The 24169-nt window shown below is 38.2% G+C and overlaps 1 long non-coding RNA gene across 1 annotated transcript in view; it reads left to right on the forward strand.

The window, feature by feature from the left end:
- The first annotated feature begins 2737 nt into the window (after positions 1-2737).
- The window catches only part of LOC103101926 (uncharacterized), a 95755-nt gene continuing 74323 nt past the window's right edge, over positions 2738-24169 (forward strand). Inside the window, exons 1-2 of the long non-coding RNA XR_001628566.2 lie at positions 2738-2892; positions 3067-3277. This is a non-coding gene — a long non-coding RNA (uncharacterized LOC103101926). The remainder of the gene's footprint in view (positions 2893-3066; positions 3278-24169) is intronic.

Genomic DNA, 24169 nt, shown 5'->3' on the forward strand with positions numbered 1-24169 from the left:
TGTTTATGGATTAACTGACTCTAACCTTCCTAAATTGATTATTCAAAAATCTTTTTCAACCTCTATTGCTACTTAATGAAAATGTATTCTCCCTTTACCTCCTTCAATTTCTCTTCTCTTTTCCTCTTTCAACTTAACCATTATGATACACACACACACACACACACACACACACACACACACACACACACTCACAAACACACACAGGTCAAGACACATATGGAAGATAAAGTGCCATTAATAAGTACCTACAGGTTGTTTAAATGATTAAATAATAAACATACATCATCATCAGTAATAGCTGTCCTCCAGTCATTAATAATGCTAATGCCAATACAAATAATGGGCCAAGAAGGGATTTGAGTGGAAAAAAACTAAAAGGCTCTAAGTAATATTAAGGACTCAACTAGTACTATTAGGAGAAAATGGAAAATGACTGCAGAAATTTAAATAAAAGTATGATTGATTGTTCAATACTTAATTGAGCATCCACCATGTGGTAGGTACTTTAGGGAAACATACCAGGCACAGCTGTAGGACTGTATGTACTAATGAGAAAAGATTGACATGTTGTCCATCCTGTGACTTTCTTCATTTTGTAGAATTTTGCAATTTCAGCACAGGGGGTACCCATCTGAAATTTATTTTGTGAAGCTTCTTGTTAAGGTAGGGGAATATCTAAGTCAACTAGGAAAGAATATCATATATGTTTTCCCTAAAGATTCCAGAGGAGGATTATCCAAAAAATAATTAGAGGTTTGTCTTTATATAAGAGATATAAAATATATACCTATTTATATATACACGTATATATGTATATATACATACATATACTGAAATATGCATTCTTTGTCTTTTTTATCCTTTTCAAAAGTATGTTTCCACCATCTGTCCAGTTTTTCTCCTAACTTTTATGGACTTATTGCTGTAAAATGTCTGCTGTCCCAGAAAGTATAACCAAAATTATGATTATTTGTCCTTATTCTTTTCACTTTCTCTTTAGCAAAAGCCCCCAAACTGACTCTCTAAGTAGCTTGCTCATCCATTGCTACAGCCCATTTAGAGAACAGCTGTGAATCTTTTTCATTTTCCTCACATCTTTTTCTTGGATTGTGTAAGATACTATCTATTTTGCTTTAGACCTTATTTTACACTTCTTAGGTCCCTAGTCCCATTTTTTGATTCTTCTCTCATCAAAATGTTCGTCATTTATTTAAATTACTTTATAATTTAAATATATTTTAATTAGATTCTGGTATAGTAAAAAAGATCTGAATTTGATGCCAGAACTTGGGTTCAAATCCTGTCTCTGCTAATTTCTCCCTATATGTCCTTGGAAAAGTCACTTAAAGTTTTTGTCTATTTTCTCATTTATAAATATAAATATATATATATGTATGTTTGGCCTAAATGAATTTGAAAGATCTCATTCATCTTTAAATCTATGATATTGTATCCTGGTTCTATAACTAATTTAAATATGTTTTAATTTGGTAATGATCCAATAAGTTAAAAATTATTTATGTAGAGCTAGTGATTTAGAGCCTATATGCTGGTTCTTGTAGAAAATAGGAAGAAGTATATTAATCTCCAATTTCAACGTGCTTTTAAACAAATGGATGCAACAAATCAACATTTAATCATTTAATTTGTTGACTGACTAACTCTATCTTTCTTAAATTGGCCATTCAAAAATCTTTTGCAAATCCTATTGAAGTTCTGGAATGACTATCCAGATTGAGCCAGGAGAATATAATTCACAATGCTATAATCGTGATAATGACAAATTTAGGCATTCAGGAGAAAGAAAGATTCTCATGGAGTGGGTAGTTCCATAAAGGAGATGAGCCTTTAGTTGACATTTGAAAGGTGGGGAGGAGTCATATAGGTAAATAGCAAGGACGACATTTTTTAGACAGGGAGAAATGCTAAAGGACAGATATGAGCAAACACAAGTTAAAAATGGGAGACCATGAAGAGAGAAATTTGAGCCAGGATACGGAACATGTTGGAGGAATTAAATTTGGAATGGAAGGCTGGGACTAGATGGCGGAGGACCTTAAATTCTAGGCTATGAACTTGGACTTTATCTTATAGATGATTGGCTACCATTGAAGGGTTAAAAACATATAAATCCAAAATCAGACATGGCAGAAGAGCCTGTGTCTGAAAGCCTGGAGAAAAGTTAGTTCTAACATCTTTTCTGCTAGAAGAGAGTCATAGGACTCTTCTCAAAGTGATCACTGACGTAGCCATGATGAGCTCCAGATGGCAAAAGTAGAGAGATAGCAGTATCTGCCGCGAGACTTTCAAGTCTGGTTTTAGGATATTTGGCACATCGCTGAAAGTGCTAATGTATAACTCAATGTTTAAATTGTCATTTGCCATCCTTAATTTTTAAGGACAAAATGGGAATCTGAGGCAGGAGAATTTAGAAGTAATACGGAGAGTTGACAGACACAGGGAACATTAGCCTGGCATGGATAACTTATGTATCGCCAGTTACATATTTTAAGTAAATGTTCACTGGATCATTTAACTTGGCATTTATAACTTGTGTCAAAAATAGAAACTTTGTTCAGCGTGGAAGGTACAAGAGTTATCATCTTCTAAAGGGAGATAAAGAGAAGGCACGGCTTTGCTGGAGTAAAACTCTGCCAAACTTCTTTGACTTTGAGAAGGGTACAGACAAGGTTGACAGTGTCAATGCATCCAACATGATTTATCAGGAGTTTCAGAAAGCCCTCAATAAAGTTCCACATGACAGACGTCCGTTTAAGGCAAAAGCTACAGAGATCCAGGGTAGGGCATGGAAGTGAATAAAGAGCTAGTTAAGAAACAGAACACAGAGGGGCTACTTACATGATGAAGCTACATTGCCTTCCAGATAAGGTTGGTAATGGCTATGCTTTCTGACATAATTGTGTTCGTTTTCAGAGTTGAGAGAGACATCTGAAAATGTTTATTGTGAGAGCTTTGCAGAAACCAGAGAAACTAGGTGCTTAATAGCCTAGACAAGATTAATTTGGAGTTAAACTGCCCCTAGCCTGGTTATTGTTTTTACAGATTGTCGCAGTATTTGATCAAGATGGGAGGCAGAAAATAAACACTTGCAGTGAACCAGCAAGTCGGCTCCTTAACGGTAGAGACAGATGCAACTGCTAAGATGGAGCTGATATACTTCAGTGATGCAGTAGCAGAGAAATACTGAGCTGGGAGTTGGGAGACCTGGGTTTTAGTGCTGGGTGTGCTGCCAAGACTCATTATGCGACCTTTGGTAAGTGATTTTCCATATCTGGGTCTCATTTCCTCATGTGTAAAAAGAAGGTCAGAGTAGGTCATCGCTGAGGTCCCTTCCAGCTCAGATATTCTGTAATCTTGTGATTCAATGATCATCTCGAAGGCCCCTTCTGGATATCCTAGTCAGTGATGTGAACCATCTTTTGAAATGGGATATTGGATTTGGGAGATGGTGGGGGTTTGAAGGATGCTTAGAGCTTTCCATTTCATTTTGATCAGAGTCTCTCCCCATCCTAGATCCATGTTCAAACATAAATAGTATATAATAGAAATAATAATGAAAGAAATACTAAGCATTTTCTGTAAATTAAAGCTGTTTTTGCTAAATTATTGAGCCATATTTTTTGGATATGCTTTCAAACAAATTAAAACTGCTTACAAGGAAGAAAAAGGAAGATGCAAGTGTCTCAAATATATTGGAGACATAAAAGCTAGAGTATGCATAATCGTCTTGCAAGAGTTCCTAAATCTCTGTATATAAACTGTTTAAAAGTAAATTAAAATTATTCCTTAATGAAATACAAATTTGAAGTCACTTGAATAACTAATCATTTTATGACCCATGCAGTGAATTTTTAATGCCTACTTCTACCTGATTATTTTAGATATGTCTGTGTTGTAAATTAAAAGCTACATAAATCATTAATGTGTTGATACAGATCAGTGAACTGCCTACACTGTGTGTGATTCCTTAGGACATACAATGTCTGACTCACCTCCCTCCCTTTCAATTATGTGGCTCCTGGATTCTCTTTTCATTCATCCTCTGCAAGGTCTTCTTTTCATGGTATTCTGTTCTTATGTACAGCATCTGCTCAACTTCAGTACTTGGTGACTCAGAGAGGTGCCTTTACTTGACCAGATGAAAGTCTAATTATGGTGGGGTGGGGTGGTAAATTTCCATTTCCTTGTTAGTGTGGCCCCATGCACACCAAACACTCTAACAATATAATTGTCTAGTCATTCCAGTCCTCTGATCATTCCCCAGAAACTCCCTCCCAATTCTTCTTATTCTATCCCAAAGCATGGAATATTTTCTTCTTAAATACTATCTTAAATCCTATTTTTTTTTTCCTTCAAGAGGAATCCCAGGGCCCATCAGTGAAATCAGTGACTCCCCTAATTCAATCACTATCTTGACCTCCACCTATAGAAATTCTTAACTATTTCACACAAGGTTCTCTTAGCACTTATACATGGAAGAGTACCATGTTGTTCTTGTTTTTTTTTTTTTGTCTCTCGTTTTTTGCCCTGCACAGTGCCTGCACTGTGAGTACTGAGGTCAAAATAACTACCCTATAAATGATTATTTCTTAGATTTTTTAAAATTTAATTAAGCATCAGGGAACTGCTGTCCTTTTACTACAGGGATGACAGCATCAACATACTATTAACAGTTATTATAAATTATGAGTTTCTTGTCTGCAATACAATTCAATTCTATTTAGCTTACATTTATTAAGCACTTACTGTATTCAAGAAATTGGGTTAAGAACTGGGGATATATTTTCTTTTAAAGAATAGGTTTGTGCATATCTATGTATTTATTTTTTGCTTGACCTTTTTGTGACTAACTGGCATGGACTTCTGAGGGGCCCAGTATTTGGCCTGAGAATAAAGCATAGACAAATAAAACACACAGAAATCAAAACCCATATTATTTCTCTCTTTTTGAAAAATCTCCATGGGTTGCTTAAATTAAAATCTCACCTCACGAGACTGGCATTCAAGACCATTTATATTGTATGTAACTTTGAATTGGCTACTTAATTTTTTTGAGTCTAAATATATCACTCAACAAACTCTTTAGACCTTTTCCAGTTTAAAATATATGTTCCTCTCATTCAAAGTGCCTCTGTAGCCTTGTTTTCCCTATTCACCATGTACTTTTTAATCTCAGTTCATTTACTCATACTTTCATCCATTTCCAATTTAAAATCCACCCCCTGGGAGCTCTCAAGAAGTCTTATCTTCCAGATTAAATTGCATCTCAGAGAGGGACAAGGAAGGAAGAAAATTTAGATCTTATAATTTTGGAAAACATACATTGAAAATTTTTACATGTAATTGGGAAAATAAAATCTTTTAAAAAAAGAAGTCTTTGGGGGTGGCTAGGTGGCACAGTGGATTGAGATCCAGGCCCAGAGACAGGAGGTCCTGGGTTCAAATGAGGCCTAAGACCCTTCCTAGCTGTGTGACCCTGGGCAAGTCACTTAGCCCCCATTGCCTAGTCCTTACCACTCTTCTGCCTTAGAAACAATACAGTGTATGGGTTTAAAAAAAATCTTGATCCTCCTTCTCTCTACCCAGATGAGGTTTCAAATTGTACAGACCCCACGAAGTCATCATGATATATTTTTTTCCCTTCTCTGACTCTTCATGGCTTGCACATCACAATTTAGGACTTGAATGGATACTGCCTTATATTACTCTCTGTTTCATGTGTCTAGGTTTGCCTCCCCAATAATGCTAAATTTCTAAAGGGCAAGAAATAGAATTTCTCCTCTTCCATCTATGTGAGCACCTCACAGATGCTGATGACCTAAAGCTATTCAATAAATGCTTGGGTATTTATCTATTGATTGTTGAAACTCTTGACTCTGACTTTATCCACATAATTCTGGAACTGCCTGAGGTGAATGGTGACACGTGAACCCCCTGGAATTCAGTGTGAAAATGCCAGGATCGCACCCTATCTTCAAGGGGCACGTCCCCTTTCTTGCCCTGGTAATGCCGTTGGTTGTCTTTTCTTCTCTTGGGGGAGGCGGAAGAATCCTGACTTCAGTGCTCTTCCCCCAGGTCCCAGTCAATCTGCCCTCCGTACATCAGGCTGAATGGGGAGCCAGAGCTAATCAGCACTGGGCTGTCTCTGCCGGATGCCTGAGATACTGGCTCTGGGCAGAGAGGATGTGAAAGCTTTGTTGCTCTCTTTTGAAGCTTCTGAGTTTATGGAAAGGTTTAATTAAAGCTGTGTAGTCTTGAAGCATCCTAAGCCTGGATCAAAGACGGACTAAAATAACAGGAAGGGAAAAGGAGAGCAGAGGAAGGTCTCTCAATTTCTGAGAAGTGGTGAACCTGGACAGACAGACGTATTGCTGGAGAGAAAATGAGATCAGCTATTTTCGGAGGGGGAGCAATGTTTGGTCTCGTGGCTCTACTCATAGGGAAGCTTCAATCCAGGCTGCCACACAGACAGCTAAGGCACAGAGCAGCTTACTGGGTAACAGCTTCTCTTCAAAGTTTCGCCTTTGTGAATAGATTCTGTTGTGAGCAAAGCATATGGTATTTTCTGGAAATACAGTTCTCACAGTTCCCCTCGCCTCATCAGCAGGGAGAAGATAAAAATGGGGAAGAAGCCTGCTGCTGGGTGACATGGATTCTGAGTCCCTAACAGAATCCTGGGAGATTGGAAGTGGGGGTGGGAAAGATGCCTTCGCCAAATTACAATGTAGGCAAAGTTTCTTTTTAGGCTTTTCTAACTTTTATATATATTTATACACTCTTTCCTCTTATGATGAGTTCCGCCTTCTTAGGGTCTGGTTCCATCATGCTGTTCACAACAGAAAACCTAGACCCTTCCTTTTATTCAGTCCAGCCCTGTCGACTGGGACATTTTAAATGCGAGAATAACATGAATATGGTTCTCCATACATGCCAGGGGACCCCTTAGCGCTTTCTTTGCTCTTTGAGCCCTGGTTGCTACTGTAGGCTGTCATAATTTTCGAGCATGGGATTTTTACCCAGAGCCCTTGTTCAGCAATAACCCATCATGAGAAACCCTGATAGACTCTCCTGTTTGCTGATACCAGACACAACAAACACCTGGAATTTGTATAGTGCTTTTATATTTCTCCCAAAGCCCATTTTAATCTACGATCCCATTTTATTTCTATGCTATTCCTCCTCTGATGCATCCTGCCTATGTGACCTTTTCTGAACCATTTCTTTGATGGCCTCATTCCCTCTGAATAGTCTTTTCCTCACCTACCTAACCCAAGTCTCCCAGAGGTTCCCCCAAATCCCAAAATCTGGCCAAGGCACACAGAGAGAGGCAAGACTGAGCTTTTCTGTCAATTTACAGATGGGAAGAGTTTATTTTTTTAAGCAGCTGGTATCTGGTATAAAATATGAATGCCCAGAGAATGAATAAGGGAGGGGGACAGAAGGGAAGGGGAGACAGAGGGAAAAGGAGAGAGAGGGAAGGAAGGTGAAAAAGAGACAGAGAGAGGAGATAGAGATAGAAGGAGGGAGAGACAGAAAAGAGAAGGGAGAGGAATAGAAGAAATAAAATGAGGCAAAAAGAGAAGGGAGAGAGGGATGAGACAGTTAAGCACAGACAAAGAAGGAGAAGGAGAAAAGGAGAAGGAGAGATAGAAAGAGGAAGCATGATAGAGTGAATAACAAAAGACATAGGTTCAATTCCTGTGTATGATACACACTCATGTGTGACCCTGTGATCTTGAATTAACCCCTAAGGAAACCCAGGAAATTCTCTGAGATTCTAAGTTGCAAAGCTTGAGCAGATCTAAATTGGCAGAGGGATTTTCCTCACTAGAATTCCTCATATATGAAAGTAATCACAAATTATTTTTTAAAAGAAAAACAGTATTTATATGAGAAAGGTGGGGCAGGAAATATACTCTTTGTTTAAAGAAAAGAGGGAGCCTGGACATCAAGAAGTTCCCTGGTTTCACTTCAATTCATTTTACCAGGGCAGAGAAAGTAAATATACCTACTACACAAAACTTGTGATTTATAGGACAATTGTATTTGATGGCATTACAAAGAACCAATCTGCAGGTGCCAAAGACACCCTCCAACCCTGTAATAAAAAGTTGGAGAAGGAAGTCACTCCTTCTTCCTGGAGCATTCATTGGTGTGGTCAGGAGAGACTGGCAGAGGTGACATCCCAATTGGACTTTAAGGTCAAAGAAAGGATAAATTTCCAGAGACAGAGGTAAGGGGAGGTGGGTCCACTCAAAGCACTGGGAACAACATAAGTGAAAAAATGGGAACAAGAGAGAGAGTTTGGCTGTACTTTACATAGAGGATATGGAGACCAATTTTGTGAATCAAGATTTTAATGGTGGGTTGTAGCCAGAAGGGCCACAAACTTGAATCCTGACAATAGACATTTATGCTTTTTAATTAGAAAGTCAGGGATTTTGAGTAGGGGAGTAGCATAATCAAAGGAGTACAACAGGAAAAATATTTAGTCAACAGGGTAAAGGATTCATTGGAGAGACAGACATATACTGGAATAAGCAAATCAACAATAATTTACTAAGTGTTTTCTGTGCTCCAGACACTGTCCAAGGCAGCAAGGATACAAATACAAAGAAGATGTAAGATTATAAATGAATGAATACTTCAAGTATTTAAATTTATAGAATTTAATAACCACAAAGGGGTTCCTTCAGCCCAGTGAGCAGAGCAAAGAGTCAGAGACCCACAAGCCGGGCTCCAGCCAAAGCAAAAAGCCCTACATTTTGGGTTTCAGCAAATTTTTTAACAAACCCATGCCTGGGAGCAACACAAGGGACACATGAGAAAGGAACTCAGGAAGAGTAAAGAATGCTGGGAAATGAAGTCCCCAGGGTGCAAATTTTTAAAACACATAAAGACATCTCTCTCTCTCTCTCTCTTTTTTAATCCTTACTTTCAGTGTTAGGATCAATATTTGGTTTTAGTTCCAAGGTAGAAAAGTGGTAAGGGCTGGGCAATGGGGGTTAAGTGACTTGCCCAAGGTCACACATCTGGGAAGTGTCTGAGGCCAGATTTGAACCCAGAATCTCCCATCTCTAGGCCTGACTCTCAATCTCAGACACCCAGCCACCCCCAAAATGTTTATATCTTAACCAGTGAAAATCTGAGTGAAGAGAAAAGGGAAGTAGCAAAAACAAAAACAGTTTGTGAAGGGGTTTAAATATATTTTTTATCCTAGAGGCAGTCAAGATCAAATGAGACAATATTTGTAAAAGACTTAGTGGTATGTTTGACATATAGTAGGAGCTTAATAGATCTCTGTCCCCTCCTTTCTCCATCCCACTCTCTTGAGTAGTGAGATAATTAGAGAAGGAAAACAGCTTTTTCAGTTGTATAGACCTCAGTGGTGTCAAACTCAAAATAGAAATGGAATCCTATGGCTGCACAATAATTTAGAAAACCACAAATTAGTATTATCTATATTGTATTGTACTTAAAGGAATATTTCCCAATTACATTTTAATCTGTTTCCAGCTCCCAGGAAAGAGTTTTACTGATGCTTGTGACTCAAGGGAAGTAGATTGAGACCTCTGGTAAAGAGGATGGATTGAGAGTCAGGACTAGGCACAGGTAGTTGAGTTCAAATTTGGCCCCAGACCCTTGCTAGCTGTGTGATCCTGGGCAAATCACTTAACCCCACTGCCTATCCCTTATTGTTCTTCTGCCTTGGAACCAATACAGAATATTATTTCTAAGATGAAAGGTAAGGGTTTTTCTGTTTGTTTTTTAATAATTGAGGAAAGAGAGAATCTGAACCAAGGTGATAGCTCTGTGAGTATAGAGAAGCAGTTATATGGGAAAAATGTGGACAATCTCACTCTCCAGATGCTTTTCTTTACCAGATGAAACAAAGAGGAGGCAGAGACCCAATATCAGAAGTAAAATAGAGGCTTTATGCAAGGGTGGGGATCTAACTTTTTAGCTGTTTTCTTTTTTTAAGTTTTTGTATTGTCATTTGATTTTTTCTAATTCAGAGAGAGAAAGGGAGCAAACTTTATTTCAAATCATTTAGGCTATGAAGAAAGAGAGTCTTGGCACTTCTACATCCTTATTTTTCAAACTATAAAAGAATATGTTTTGGTGAAATCTCCTAATTTGAGAAACTTTTTTTTTCTCTACTCTTTCAGGCTATAGTCTTTTGGGGGGCTCTTTTTGGAATGTGACACAAAGGTCTGGAGTCTCTTGAAGTCAGAAGGCTTGTCTCAACCACCCCCTCTCAGGCCCCTTACTCTATTGAGCACCTCCTTTACCTGCCACCACTCTTGGCATTTTCTCCTCTGGCTGGCTGATCAATCACCTTTCTGGCTCTATTTTGAGAGGCTAATAAGGTTTTAATAATTATTAAAATTATTATAGGCATGTTATTTCTGTAGTAATTTAAGGGTCATAAAATGCTTTCATCTCAACAATCTTGTAGAATAGGTAATCAAAGTGTCATTCTCCCCATTTAACAGATCAAGAAACTGAACTGTGGTCACCCATCTGGTAAATATTAGAGGTGGGATTCTAGTTCAGATCTTCTACCACAGAAATACTGGGGTGTTTTTTTTTTCATTCAGCCTTTCAAGTTTGCCATTCATCTGCTTCTTCACGAACCAGGAATATCAATTTCTGAAGGTGGGAGTGCTTAATAAATGCTTCTTGAATTGGATCTCAGTGTTAGTCACCATGGCAAAGGAATGCAGTTTTTCTAGCTATTGCAATTGAAAAAAAAATCATGATTAGACTGAAGTAGAGACAGCTTGGCATAGCAGATAGGAATAATACTTTAAGGCTGTGTGATTCTGGGCAAATCACTTAACCTCTCAATACCCAGGAAACTTTGGAAGACTATTTTTATGAGCCTATGAAATCACAGATTTGATTTCCACTCCCCAACTTCAAGTTAAAAAAATAGAGTTTACTTTGGAAGGCAAAATGGGGGTCTTATCCAGTAGTATCAGGAAGTATAGTTAGTTAGGCAGTAAGTATGCATTTAGTAGAGCTTTCTGTGTGCTAGGTACTCTTCTAAGCTATGTACAAAGCAACCCAGGCCTCTAAAAGAAAGAAGAAACTTGGACTGAGGATTAATCTCTTCTTGCCTTCTGAATTTTCTTTTCTTTCTTTTTTTATCTCCTCAATCATAAAACTCAGAGGATTAATAGGGAATTACTGAGGCACAGTCTGGTGACCAGAATGATGATATTTAATCCAAACACTTACTATCACTTTTTAGCATTCTGATGAGGGAGTGGGGTAGAGAACTAAGCAGCATAATTCAAAATCAGTGGACTGGCTATCAGAAGATCTGAATTATAATCCAGGCCCAGCCACAAATTTAACTATGTGACCCTGAGACCTCCTTCCAGAAAATCACAACCTCTCTTGGCTTCACTTTACTCAGCAATTTTGACAAGATGATCTGTTTACCTTTCAGGTCAGACATTTTATGATTCCAAAGCTTAGTCCCTAATTTTGTAGTGCTTATAGCCTAATGAGAAAGAAAGAAATGAAGGAAGGAAGGAAGGAAGAAAGGAAGGAAAGAAGAAAGGAAGAAAAGAAAAACAAAGAAAGAAAGAACAACCTTCTTTTTCTATCACCAGTTTTTAGGAACATTTCTTTTTACCACACTTGTCTTCTTCAACTTCCTTTCTCCTCATTACCCTCACCTCAAGAACTCTGATCCATTTCATTGAAATCTATAAATATTCATTAACTAGAATTTCTAGGTGATGCTGGTGCTAGGTGCTCTCTGTTCATTTTGACTTTATTATTTAATTCTTTCAGCCTTCTCTAGTTTTTACTTCATTTTTCACTTCACCCGTGCACATATTCATCTATATCTATCTATATCTATAGCTATATCTATATACATATACTTTCAATCTGAGGATCAGTGTTTATATATATATATATATAATGTATATATAACATATATTATATATATATATAATATAATCCCTGATTTGCTGATTTGGATAAAGGAAGAAGGGTATGCTGTTGATTTATCTCAGTTGTGTCTAACACTTTGTGACTACTTTTGTGGCTTTCTCCACAAAGATACTGGAATTGTTTGCCATTTCCTTCTCTAGCTCATTTTATAGATGAGGAAACTGAGGCAAATCAGGTGAAGTGATTTGCCCAGGATCACAATTAGGAAGTGTCTGAGGCTACATTTGAACTCAGGGATTCCTGATTCTAGACTCAGTTCTCTCTTCACCATACTACACGGGAGAGGAAGATTCCACCAATCCTTAAAATTTTATTAAAATACTACCTTTGCAAAGAAGCCTTTCCCAACTAACAAACAAAAATACTAATATTTTGAAACCTCTGCCCCCATCTTTCTTCTATTTGTATTAAGTTAGTCTATCAATTAACATTCCTTAAGTGCCTGTTTTGTGCCAGCCACTGTGTTAGGGCTGTAGATACAAATACCTTTTTATATTCATCATTTTCAAGGAACTCAGCTTTGTCTCTTCAGATCTTTGATATAATTTAGATATTTGGTATGTAATTTTTCTATGCCAGCTAGTCCTTTGAAGAGAATGGTACACTAATCAACATAGCAGACACTAAAATATTTCTATAATTAAAATCTGAAGGCAGCTATGTGACACAGTGGATAGAGTGCCAGGCCAGGTCTGGAGTAAAGAATACTCATCTTTGTGAATTCAAATCCAGACTCACACAATACTAGTTATGTGACCCTACACATATCTTTGTTTGCCACAGTTTCCTCATCTGTAAAATTAACTGTAGAAAGAAATGGAAACTACTGCATTATCTATGCCAAGAAAACCTCAAAATGAGGCCATAAATAGTTGGACAATACTGAAAAGATTGAATAATAGCACATTTGTGAAACTTGATGACTGATAAGTATTTTCATATATTCACACCAAGTCCAATTAATTCAAGATGCATGAAGTCATTCCATATTGATTTATATTTGCTAGTCACTTGTTCTATTCATAATAATGCTTTATTACTTAGATTGAGAACACTGAGTAAGAATGTACCTCTTCTGTTGTTTCTCTCTCTTTTTTCTTTACTTCTTCCTTTCTTTCTCTGCCTCTTTCTTTCTCTTTCTTCCTTCTCTTCTCTTCTCTTCCTGCCTCCCTTCCTTCCTTTCTCTTTCTTTCTTTCTTTCTTTCTTTCTTTCTTTCTTTCTTTCTTTCTTTCTTTCTTTCTTTCTTTCTTTCTTTCTTTCTTTCTTTCTTTCTTTCTTTCTTTCTTTCTTTCTTTCTTTCTTTCTTTCTTTCTTTCTTTCTTGAAAGGTATAGGTAATTGATGCTAAGTGACTTTCCCAGAGTTACACAGCTAGGAAGTATCCAAGGTTATGTTTGAACCTAGGTCCTTCTGATTCCAGGCCTGGCTACTTAACTGCCTCATGCCTTTTTCTTAATGTGTGTTAAATTGCCTTGAAAATTATTTAGCAATCATATAACTATAGAGTTTTAGTTATTCTGTCAGGTTGTTGCCTGCTCTATATTCTTCCCAAGATTGTTGTATTACTAACTTCATTTGACAAATGAGTAAACTGAGGCCTATATAGATTAGGTAAGGTCACACAAGTAATTAGTATTCAAGCAAAGACTAGGTAGTTTCTTCTATGGCATCATATAGTTTTACCATTTAGCAAGTTTTCCCAACATTCTTGTTGAATAAATGCAAAAAAGAGTGAAATTGCTTCTATTTCTCTCTCCCAGGAAAGACTTTGTGACTACCGATAAAACAGGGCAGAGAACTAAGGCAATTTCATGACGATTCAGGCAAAACCAAAGCAAAACAGCCAGCTATTGAAGGAAAAGAGAATCCTTACTGTTTTGAATTACCCATATGGGCTGTCTATATTGATCAAAAGGACTGGTTAATAACTCAATTTTCTAGCATGCCTGTGTAGACACAGCCTGAGTAAAGTGCCAAAAGCAAACTCAGGGAAAGCAGATTGTATTTAGAAAAGACTTTCCATTTCAGTGATCTTAGGTGTTAGCTCTACAGGCAGGACATTTAAAAAAACAACTACTAAAAAATCATTACACACTTTAATTTCTTCTCTCTCTCATTCCAGGCCTTGCCTGGAGTTTGTCTTTTAAAATTCAAAATTGAAGCATGTTTTATGCTCGCAGGGTATTCTCCAAATAAATACACACTTTAACATTGGCTTGTTATTCTCTTTCTCTGCATCTGGTTGGTAATGTTTTCAATTAAGTTGCATTCCAATTTGTCTTATAATAGTAATAATAATAAAACTTTTGCAGAACGAATGAGACATCCCCAAGGAGTTGTTTCTCTTCCTTTTTCCCTCCTCCTATCTGAAGTGTTCCCCATTTAGAACAGTTAATCTTGATTTGATCCAAAATGCTTTATCCACATTGCCTAAAAGGATTTGGGGTGAGGGGTGGGTGTAGATGGCAATAAAAATCCACAAGATCTAGAAAAGAATCCCAGAGTAGCTCATTTTGCAAAGGAACATCATTTTAGTCTTACATTGATTTATTCAAGCACTTGCTAATCAATCAACAATCATTCCATAGGATCATAAATGTGTAATGGAAAGTATCTACTAAGAGCTATGTGTTAGGTAGGCAATAATGCCTACTAACTCAGTCTTGAATCTGAGAATATAGAGAAAATTTGATGTGGCTACTAAGTAATGAAGAATAACTAGATGGCACACTGAATATGGTGCTGGACCTATAGTCAGGAAGACACATCTTTCTCAGTTTAAATCTGATCTCAGACACTTACTAGCTGTGTGACCCTCACAATTCACTTAACCTTGTTTGCCTCAGTTTCCTTATCTGTAAAATGAGTCAGAGAAAGAAATGGCAAACTGCTCCAGTATCTTTTTACCAAGAAAACCCAAATGGGGTCACAAAGAGTTGGACCCAACTAAAACTATTAAACTAAACAACTACAAGTAAAGTAATGAAGCTAACTAAAAACCCTAGGTAACAGAATGGATAAGTCCAAGTGAATGGTCCCTTCAGAGAGCCCTTGGGAGGCCCTAGAGCATTGTTCATGGGATGCTGCTATCACTTACCATATTTCTAAGACTTCTCTTCTAGGAAATATTCCCCAGAGAAAATTGCTTATTCTTTTAAATATCTTCAGTGTGTATATATTTTCATTCTTTATGAGATGGATTTGATTTTAGAATTTTTGCAACATCCAGAATTCATTTGGAGAGCATTTAGAGAGACTAGAGAATAAGGTAAGTGACCAAATTGCATCATTTTGCATTGGAAAAGAATTATGTCTATAAAAATGAGATAGATGCTTTTTTTGGACATCTCTGAAAGATATTCCCTTGAAGGAATTTTTAAAGTATTTTGACCAATAATGGCATCTTTATCAGAATAAAGGGAATTATTTTCCCCATGACCAATCTCAAGAGACAGAAGAGAGGGGAGGGGGGCTATGATATAGTGCAAAGGACTCTGGATTTGTGATTAGAGAGTTTGAATTTGTCTCCTTTGTCAGTTAACAAGTATTCTGTTAACTAACAGTTGTGAAAAGCTTACCAAGTGCCAGTCATTGTGCTAAGTACAAGAAATAGAAAGGCAAATACATAGTCTTTTCTCTTCAATGAATCTGTATTCTAATGGGGAAATTACATGCAAAATTTAGTAATATATAAGATTGGGTTGGTGATGGTTTTCAAGTTTGAGTTCTAGTGCTCAGAGGGCAAATTCAAGTTATTTGTGAGCCCCCCACTCTGCTCCACCTCCATTACAGGAGCTGAGGGAAGTGGCTCCACAGAGAGAGTCCTGGTGAGGGCCAGTACAGACAGTCTGAGCAAGCAGAGACACTTGTGTGGGCTACCCACTTGTTTGGGGCTGGCTATATCCTTTCCCAATCTTCAGATCTATCATCGCTCCAGGAATCACTGCAGAGAACACCACGGTTGCCACTACTTCTACCCTGTCTGTTGTGTCTAGTAGTAGCACTGCTTCTAGCTCTGGGATTTCACCTGACCCAAGAGGACCCACCACCACTCCCATTGCCATGCACAGTGATATAACAGGACCTAGTGAAGCTACCAAGGGGTCCAAGGAGCCACTGCTACTGCCATCATCACCATGGGAAATGTGGAAAGTCTTAGAGCAGCTCCCATAGGTTGTTTCTTCGAATCCATACCATCCATTTTAGAATCAATATGGTATATTTATTCCAATGCAAAAGAGTAATAAGGTCTTGGAGTGGCAGGTTCAGTGACTTGCGCAGGGTCACAAAGCTAGCAAGTGTCTGAAGCCAGATAGAAATCCAGGACTCTTAACTCTAGGTCTGGCTCTCAATCCACTGAGGCACCTAGTTGTCCCCAGCTACCAGAGACTTTGCTGAAGCAAGGCCTGTCATGGGGACACCAGGATCCCAAGCCCAAGGAAGTCATGCTCTACCATAACCTGCAAGACGAGGTGGAGGACTTGACTGTCTACTTGGACCACACATTCTCTTCTGCTGAGCATACCTCATTTGTAGGCTATAAGCAGTGCTTCAGTATTTCTCCCACCCTAGGCCCCTATGAGCCATTCCATCATCAGGAACATGGGAGAAATGGTATTTGCATTCATTAACTGGTTCCCTACATGGCCCCAACCTTTCTTCTCTTTCTTCACCCAGTTCATTATTAGCCTCCCATCTCTGCCCGTGGTAGTACTTTGGAAAGCCAGTCAATGAAGTCTTTAATAAAGAATTCTTCTGGGAATAAAAGTAGGGGGCAAATCATCTATAAATAGAGGAAATAAGGATTGATAAGAAGATAAGGAAAGGGAAGCCAGGAGAGGAATAAAGGATACCTTCATACATAATAAACATAGATTTAGTGCAAAAAAAAAAAAGGATAACAAATGGGAATCATTTTAATGACCTCAGTTCTTCCCCTTTGCTATATGGTGTTAAAAACCCCACTCCTCCTCAAATCCCCTCTCTCCTCAACCAAAATAAATTAAAAACTGATTTTACTATTTTTCTTATAAGGGAGTAAGTTAAATAGTTTCTTCCTTATGTGGAAAGGAAACTAGACTAACAGTTTGTGTGGGGGAAGGGCCAACTGGGAGTGGCAGTTGGGTCTTGTGACTAGTCCTTCCTTCCTGTGAGGTGGAACTGCCTTCCGGGTGTTGGAGGAGAGAGGAGCTTGTTCAGCCCAGTCTGGGGTGGCATGCTCTTCTTGATTCAGCCGGAAGACACAGGTCTCCGAAGGTCAGATTTGTTCTTGTTTGCTTTCTGTGTACTGCTAAGATTCTGAATTAGGACAACGAGAGTAGATGGGAGTGGGACAAACTCTCTGCCAGCTTCTGGGGCCTGGCCTCAGGTCTGAAGCTGAGAAAAACTCCAATCCCAACTAGTTATTAAACTTTATATTAAATTCGCAGTCAGATAAGTGGACTATCTTTTCTGGTCATAGAGGGAGCTGAACTTCAGTTCAGTCATTCAAAGACAAACCATCCTTATTGGACCCCTGCTGTTTCCTCTCAGCAGGGGGCATCTCCCTCCCTTGCCTCACCTAGCAATATTCCCTCTCTCCCCTTCTCTCCTCCATACCCCCATACAAACTTCCCCATTTATCCCCTGTTTTCCAATCTTCCTATTTCCTTTCCCAATAAATATTACACTTAAAAAAAATCTTTTCTCTTCTGCATTAGAATCACTGAATATTGAAAGCAAAAGAGTGGTTAGGATTATACAACTGGGGTTAGTGACTTGCCAAGTGTCATATAACTAGAAAGTGTCAGAGGCCAGATTTGAACTCAGCCCCTCCTGTGCTTTATCCACTGAGTCATATAGCTACAAATAGTTCCCTCTTGGTATTAACTAACTACATAGAGCTTCCTTTCCGGAGAGAATGAACACTTACCCTTTTCTTTTATTTGGAGAACTGAAAAAGTTGACGTGGACCCATTGTGGGTTTTGTTGTTTTTTTATGTTAGAGGTATGGGAAACAAGGTTAGACAACTTTTTTTTTTTTTAAATATATTTTATTTGATCATTTCCAAGCATTATTCGTTAAAGACATAGATCATTTTCTTTTCCTCCCCCCCCCACCCCCCATAGCCGACGCGTAAGTCCACTGGGCATTAGATGTTTTCTTGATTTGAACCCATTGCTTTGTTGATAGTATTTGCATTAGAGTGTTCATTTAGAGTCTATCCTCTGTCATGTCCCCTCAACCTCTGTATTCAGGCAGTTGCTTTTTCTCGGTGTTTCCACTCCCATAGTTTATCCTTTGCTTATGAATGGTGTTTTTTTCTCCTGGGTCCCTGCAAGTTGTTCAGGGACATTACACCGCCCCTAATGGAGAAGTCCATTACGTTCGATGATACCACAGTGTGTTTGTCTCTGTGTACAATGTTCTCCTGGTTCTGCTCCTCTCGCTCTGCATCACTTCCTGGAGGTTGTTCCAGTCTCCATGGAACTTCTCCACTTTATTATTCCTTTTAGCACAATAGTACTCCATCACCAACATATACCACAGTTTGTTCAGCCATTCCCCAATTGATGGGCATCCCCTCGTTTTCCAGTTTTGGGCCACCACAAAGAGCGCGGCTATGAATATTTTTGTACAAGTCTTTGTGTCCATTATCTCTTTGGGGTACAGACCCAGCAGTGCTATGGCTGGGTCAAAGGGTAGATATTCTTTTAGCACCCTTTGGGCATAGTTCCAAATTGCCCTCCAGAATGGTTGGATCAGTTCACAGCTCCACCAGCAATGAATTAATGTCCCTATTTTGCCACATCCCCTCCAGCATTCATTACTTTTCTTTGCTGTTATGTTAGCCAATCTGCTAGGTGTGAGGTGATACCTCAGAGGACAACTTGTTTTTTAAAGTAGTAATACAGCTTCTTGTTGAAAAAAGGACATGGGGATACACATAGCTTTGTTACAAGGTGATATTCTGAGGACCAGGAAAGTCATTGTCAAATGATACTATGCAAATATTTAAAATAATGGATTTGGGGAAAGGGGCAGGAGACACATTTTAAGATAATATCTTCTTTTTTTTATTTTTTAAACTCTTACCTTCTGACTGTATATTAGTTCTAAGGCAGAACAGTGGAAAGGGCTAAGAAATGGGGGTTAAATGACTTGCCCAGGGTCACACTGATGGGAAGTGTTTGAGGCTAGATTTGAACCAAAGGTAACATTTTCTTACTGTGGTTTATTGAGAAAAGAGTAAAGACATAATTTGCTGATGACTATCTGAGATAATCCCATTTAAATTACAGGGCATGTTTGGCAATAAACACCACCAACAATATTGATTATCTTGGTGAAAATAAACACGTGGATTCTTACTGACCTAAGAGCTCTAGCTCCCATGCTATCCCAAACTGTGTCTCTGAGTTAGTATCTATTTGTATGTACATGAATCTAAACTGTACTAGTGAATGTGCATCTCATGTTTCTTGTGTAAATTAAATCACCTTTGAAATATTCTAGTTGAGTTTTCTTTTAAAGAGGGCTCATTGGTGACTCCAGGTACTGAGTTAGTGATCAATCCCTAATGGATCATTTTCAGGGTTCAGGCTCTCATTTATCCAGTTTTCCTAAGGGGCTCTACCTGCATTCCACATCAAGTTGATGACATGGAAACTGTATCATGTGACTCCTCTTAAGGCAGTTCTTTTCATGTTCATCATTAGAAAGTGACGAATGGCCAAACATATTTAAAAAATGTCAAAAATATTTTCATTTTGGAGCTGCTACAATCCCAACTGCTGAAGTGGCCTGATTAAGTTAGAGTAGTCTTTACATCATAACCACTTAACTTAAGTTGAAGTTTTAATGATCTCTGATGAGGAGCTTCAGAATTAAAAATATAATCTAGGATTTCTTCTTTCAGTATAGTGAGCGGGAAGTAAAACCAGTTCATGACATAGACCACAGCCTGAATTCTGTAATTAATATTAGCTTCATAATTTACACTGGGAAATTCAATATATCCAAATATTGACAAAAATCTGTGATCTCACTAACTTGGGAATTCCCTGTGACAATTCACACCACAACTTACCCATAGCTGCCCATCGTGAGTGAACCATTCATATCCTCCAGAAAACATAACCCCTAATGGGCCATCCAACATTTTAGTAGCTTTCCCCTTTCATGGAACAATCAAAACCTCTATCTGTCATTATTTACTTTCTCTCTGCAATCAGCTCATCTGTTTCTTTTTTTAAATATTCCTTGATGTTCTCTTTTTTTTACCTCTGTTCTTCAGAGTTATGATTGGTTCTTGTCAAGTTTAAATTCAGAATGTACAATGAGATTAGTTTAATTTCATATGACACACCATTACATTTTAGATATATAGACATACTGTATTTCTGAAGACTGGCAAATATTACCTTCTTTTTACATGTGTGGAAATTGAGGCAGAATGTTGACTCTGTCCAGGTGGATGAAACTTTATTTTATCTCTAAGGTACTTAGTTTCCTTTTTTTAGTATTGAGGAAACATATTTCAAGGATATAAAAGGCAGCAAATCAGTTCTGGATTCTTTGCTTTCCAGTGTAATACAATTCAATAATCATTTTCATTGATATGGGCAAAAGTAAATTAAACTCTTTTGGGGTTGTCTGAGGGTTGTGGTAGTTCCATCAGTTCAAATCAGGGTTTAAAATTACAGAGATGTTCCCATACTTAACAAGCTATTAGGTTTATTGTAAAATATAGACTGACTTTGTAGGGAGAAAATGAGGATGAATATTCCCTGGCTGCCTCACTGTCATCCTTGGTCCATATATATATTAACGGACTCCAGGAGAAGCAGCAGCATTTGTGATAGTGCCAAGCAACAATTTTACTGGCTTGTTTTAGTTGGTCGAAATACTAAATTAGACGATGAGAACAGGAGCCTTTTAAAATGAACCAATCCAGGAGAAGCAGATCTTAGCCATTTCTCAAAAGGCTACTGATGAGTTGTCTGAATGAACAAAGGGATTATTAACATTTTTTTGAGGTCAGGGGATACAGTAAAGGGATTTTCTAGGTATTATATAGTACTTTCAGTCTGTATGTTTTCTCTCCTTCTTCTGAGGGAAAGAGCCTCAGTCCAACCAGACTTTATCCCAAGTCCAGTAGAATCCTATGCCCATATATGCTATATATGTGGAAGTTAAACAACAGTGATGCTCAAGAAATCATTCCCACCATTTATTGATAATACCAGGAAGTCTTCTGTTTCTCATGTTCCAGAATACATGTATGAGTTTATCTGAGTATATGTATATGTGCATATACATATATATGGATGTGCCAGATGATCCATACATATAATTATTTATATGCATATACATTTATATATAACCTATACAAAATATGTATAATACACATAGACACACTCATACTCAAAATATAGACATAGTCATGGCTTACATAAATTATATTGACACCCTAGATAGTTAATGCTGTGGAGTGTATAACTGACTCCTTAGTCAGGAGGCCCTGAGTTCAAGTCTATGGTCTCTTACACATACTAGCCATGTGATTCTGGTTGTTACCCAACTTTCCAGTGTCCATAGAAGTAGCAATCAGTATTGGCAAAGTTTTCTCAGCAGGATTTCCTTGCATCAGTGAAGTCATAGGTCTGTACTAACAACAGTACTAATAAGGAAAGTAATAATGATTTCTTCTTGATGTATTTCAAGAATTCTGACTTACCAAAGATCATATAGCTAGTAAACAGTGGAGGTAAACAGGTCTATGGTCCTTCTCTCTTTTGGTCAGCCTCATAGAATAATTCACTTCTCCCTCCATTCTGTCACACTTGTGTAGAGTCCTCTAAAAGAATATTATCTTTCCTCAACTCTTACAATGGGATAGAAGGAGAGAGAATAAAGAAAAAATTAACCAACAAACATTTTTTAGACACCTACCATGTTTCAGGTACCATATTAGGCATTGTGGATTCAAACACAATGCGTGAAAAAAAATCTATTCCCAAAAGAGCTCATAATCTGATACAAAATGTCTGTGGCCTATTCTGCATGTTTTTATTCTGCATCTATATTCAATATATATTATATATAGGAGGGAGAGAGAGACAGAGACGGACAGAGAGAGAGAAAGAGAGAGAGAGAGAGAGAGAGAGAGAGAGAGAGAGAGAGAGAGAGAGAGAGAGAGAGAGAGAGAGAGAGAGAGAGAGAGAGAGGAGGGAAGTGAGGGGGAAGAGAGGAAGAGAAAGAGAAAGAGAGAGAGAGAGAGAGAGAGAGAGAGTAAGAGTGAGAGAGAGAGAGAGAGAGTGAGAGTGAGAGAGTGAGAGAGAGAGAGAGAGAGGGAGGGAGGGAGGGAGAAAGAGAGAGACACAGAGAGAGAGAGAGAGAATGAGAGAGAGAGAGTGAGAGTGAGAGTGAGAGTGAGAGAGAGAGAGAGAGAGAGAGAGAGAGAGAGAGAGAGTGTAACACACACACAGATGTATGCCTGCTTGGGGGGAGGGAAGGTGATCAAGAAAGGCTTCATGTAATGTCCTTTCATCAGTCCTGATCATTCATGACTTTCTGTGACACTATTAAGTCTCTTCTCCTGTATACCCTCTCCTTTCTAGGTTTTCTTGACGTTGTTCTTTCCTTGTTCACCTCCCATCTTCTCAGTCACTCCTTGTCAGTCTCTTGGTGGATTCTGAATCCAAGTCATTCCCACTAATAGAGGTTGTATCATAATGGTTACTCTTCCTTTTTCATTTTGTTGTATGCCCCCCCCCCATTTAATTATATTGTCAGCTCTACAGAGCTACATTAAAATCTCTATGCAGAACTTTCCAAGGTCTTTACAACCAGCCCTGCTCTTTTCTCCTGAGCTATAGTCATAAACCACCAACTTCCTTTGAAGTATCTTGAGTTGGATGTCCTTTAGGTCTCTCAAAGTAAAGATGTCCAAAATATGCCTTTATCTTTCCACCACAAACTCTTCCCTCTTGCAGACTTCTGAGTTACTACGAGCTATACCACCATCCTGCTAGTCACCTAGGTTTGCAACACTGGTGCCATCCTTATTCCTCACTCTCATTTATCATATATAGTCATTCCATTTCTAACTGTTCTCATTCGTACCTTCACAAAATCTTTAAAGTTTGGCCTTTTCTTTCTTCTCACATTGTTACAACCTGAATCCATATTCTCATCACATCATTTGTGTGTGATTATTATACCATTCTAACTAGTCTTCCTGACATGAGCCTCTCTCTACTGTGATCTATTATTCACTCAACTACCAAGGTGATTTTCCTAAAGCATAGAATTGTCTGGTAAAGTTAAATGAAAAACTCCTCGTTCTTAGTTTCCATAGAGCTTATTAATATTCCCTTGAAATAGAGGAAGCAGATAGGTAGAGATTAAAGCCTATTTCTAATCTAATTCTAATCATGTGTCTCTCCACATGACTATTTCTCTTAGCCAGAGTCCTCCACTGCCACCCTCCAAGGAAATAGAGAGAGTACACTCCTCTCACATGCCCTCTTTTATCCTTTCTTTTGTCCCAACCCATAACCTTTAGTTCTGGGTCATGTCTCTAGCACTCTTCACCTGTGACCTACCTTTGGAGTGTTCACGCGACAACCCAGGGGGAGGGAGTTCCCTTTTCACAATACATGTTTATGTTGTTATTCTACTCAATGAACTTCAGTGGTTCCCTATTTCTACTAGGAATGAATATGAACCACATTATTTCCTCTTTAAAGATCTCTGGAACAACCCTCTTCTTGCCTTTCCAGTCGTGCTTAATTTTCCTTCCAAACACTTGATCCAGCTACAATGGCCAGCCAGCTAAGTATATATCCCTGCTGGCCTATTTCGAGGAAGCATCATATAATGGATAAAATGCTGAGTTTGGAACACCTGAATTTAAGTTCTACTTCTAAACAATATTGCATATTTAGAGGGCTAAGAACCCAACTATTACCTGGTTGCTGTTTAACCAATTCAGTCATGTTTGTCTCTTCACGACCACATTTGGGGTTTTCTTGGTGAAGATATATATAATAACTGGAGTGGTTTGGTATTTCCTTTTCCACATCATTTTATTGATGAGGAAACTGAGGCACAAGGTAAAATCACTTTCCCAGGAACACATGACTGAGAAGCATTGAAATAGGATTTGAACTCAGGTTTTCTGGACTC

Source organism: Monodelphis domestica, chromosome 3 (genome assembly GCF_027887165.1).
Source record: "Monodelphis domestica isolate mMonDom1 chromosome 3, mMonDom1.pri, whole genome shotgun sequence".
NCBI classification, from domain to species: Eukaryota; Metazoa; Chordata; class Mammalia; order Didelphimorphia; family Didelphidae; genus Monodelphis; species Monodelphis domestica.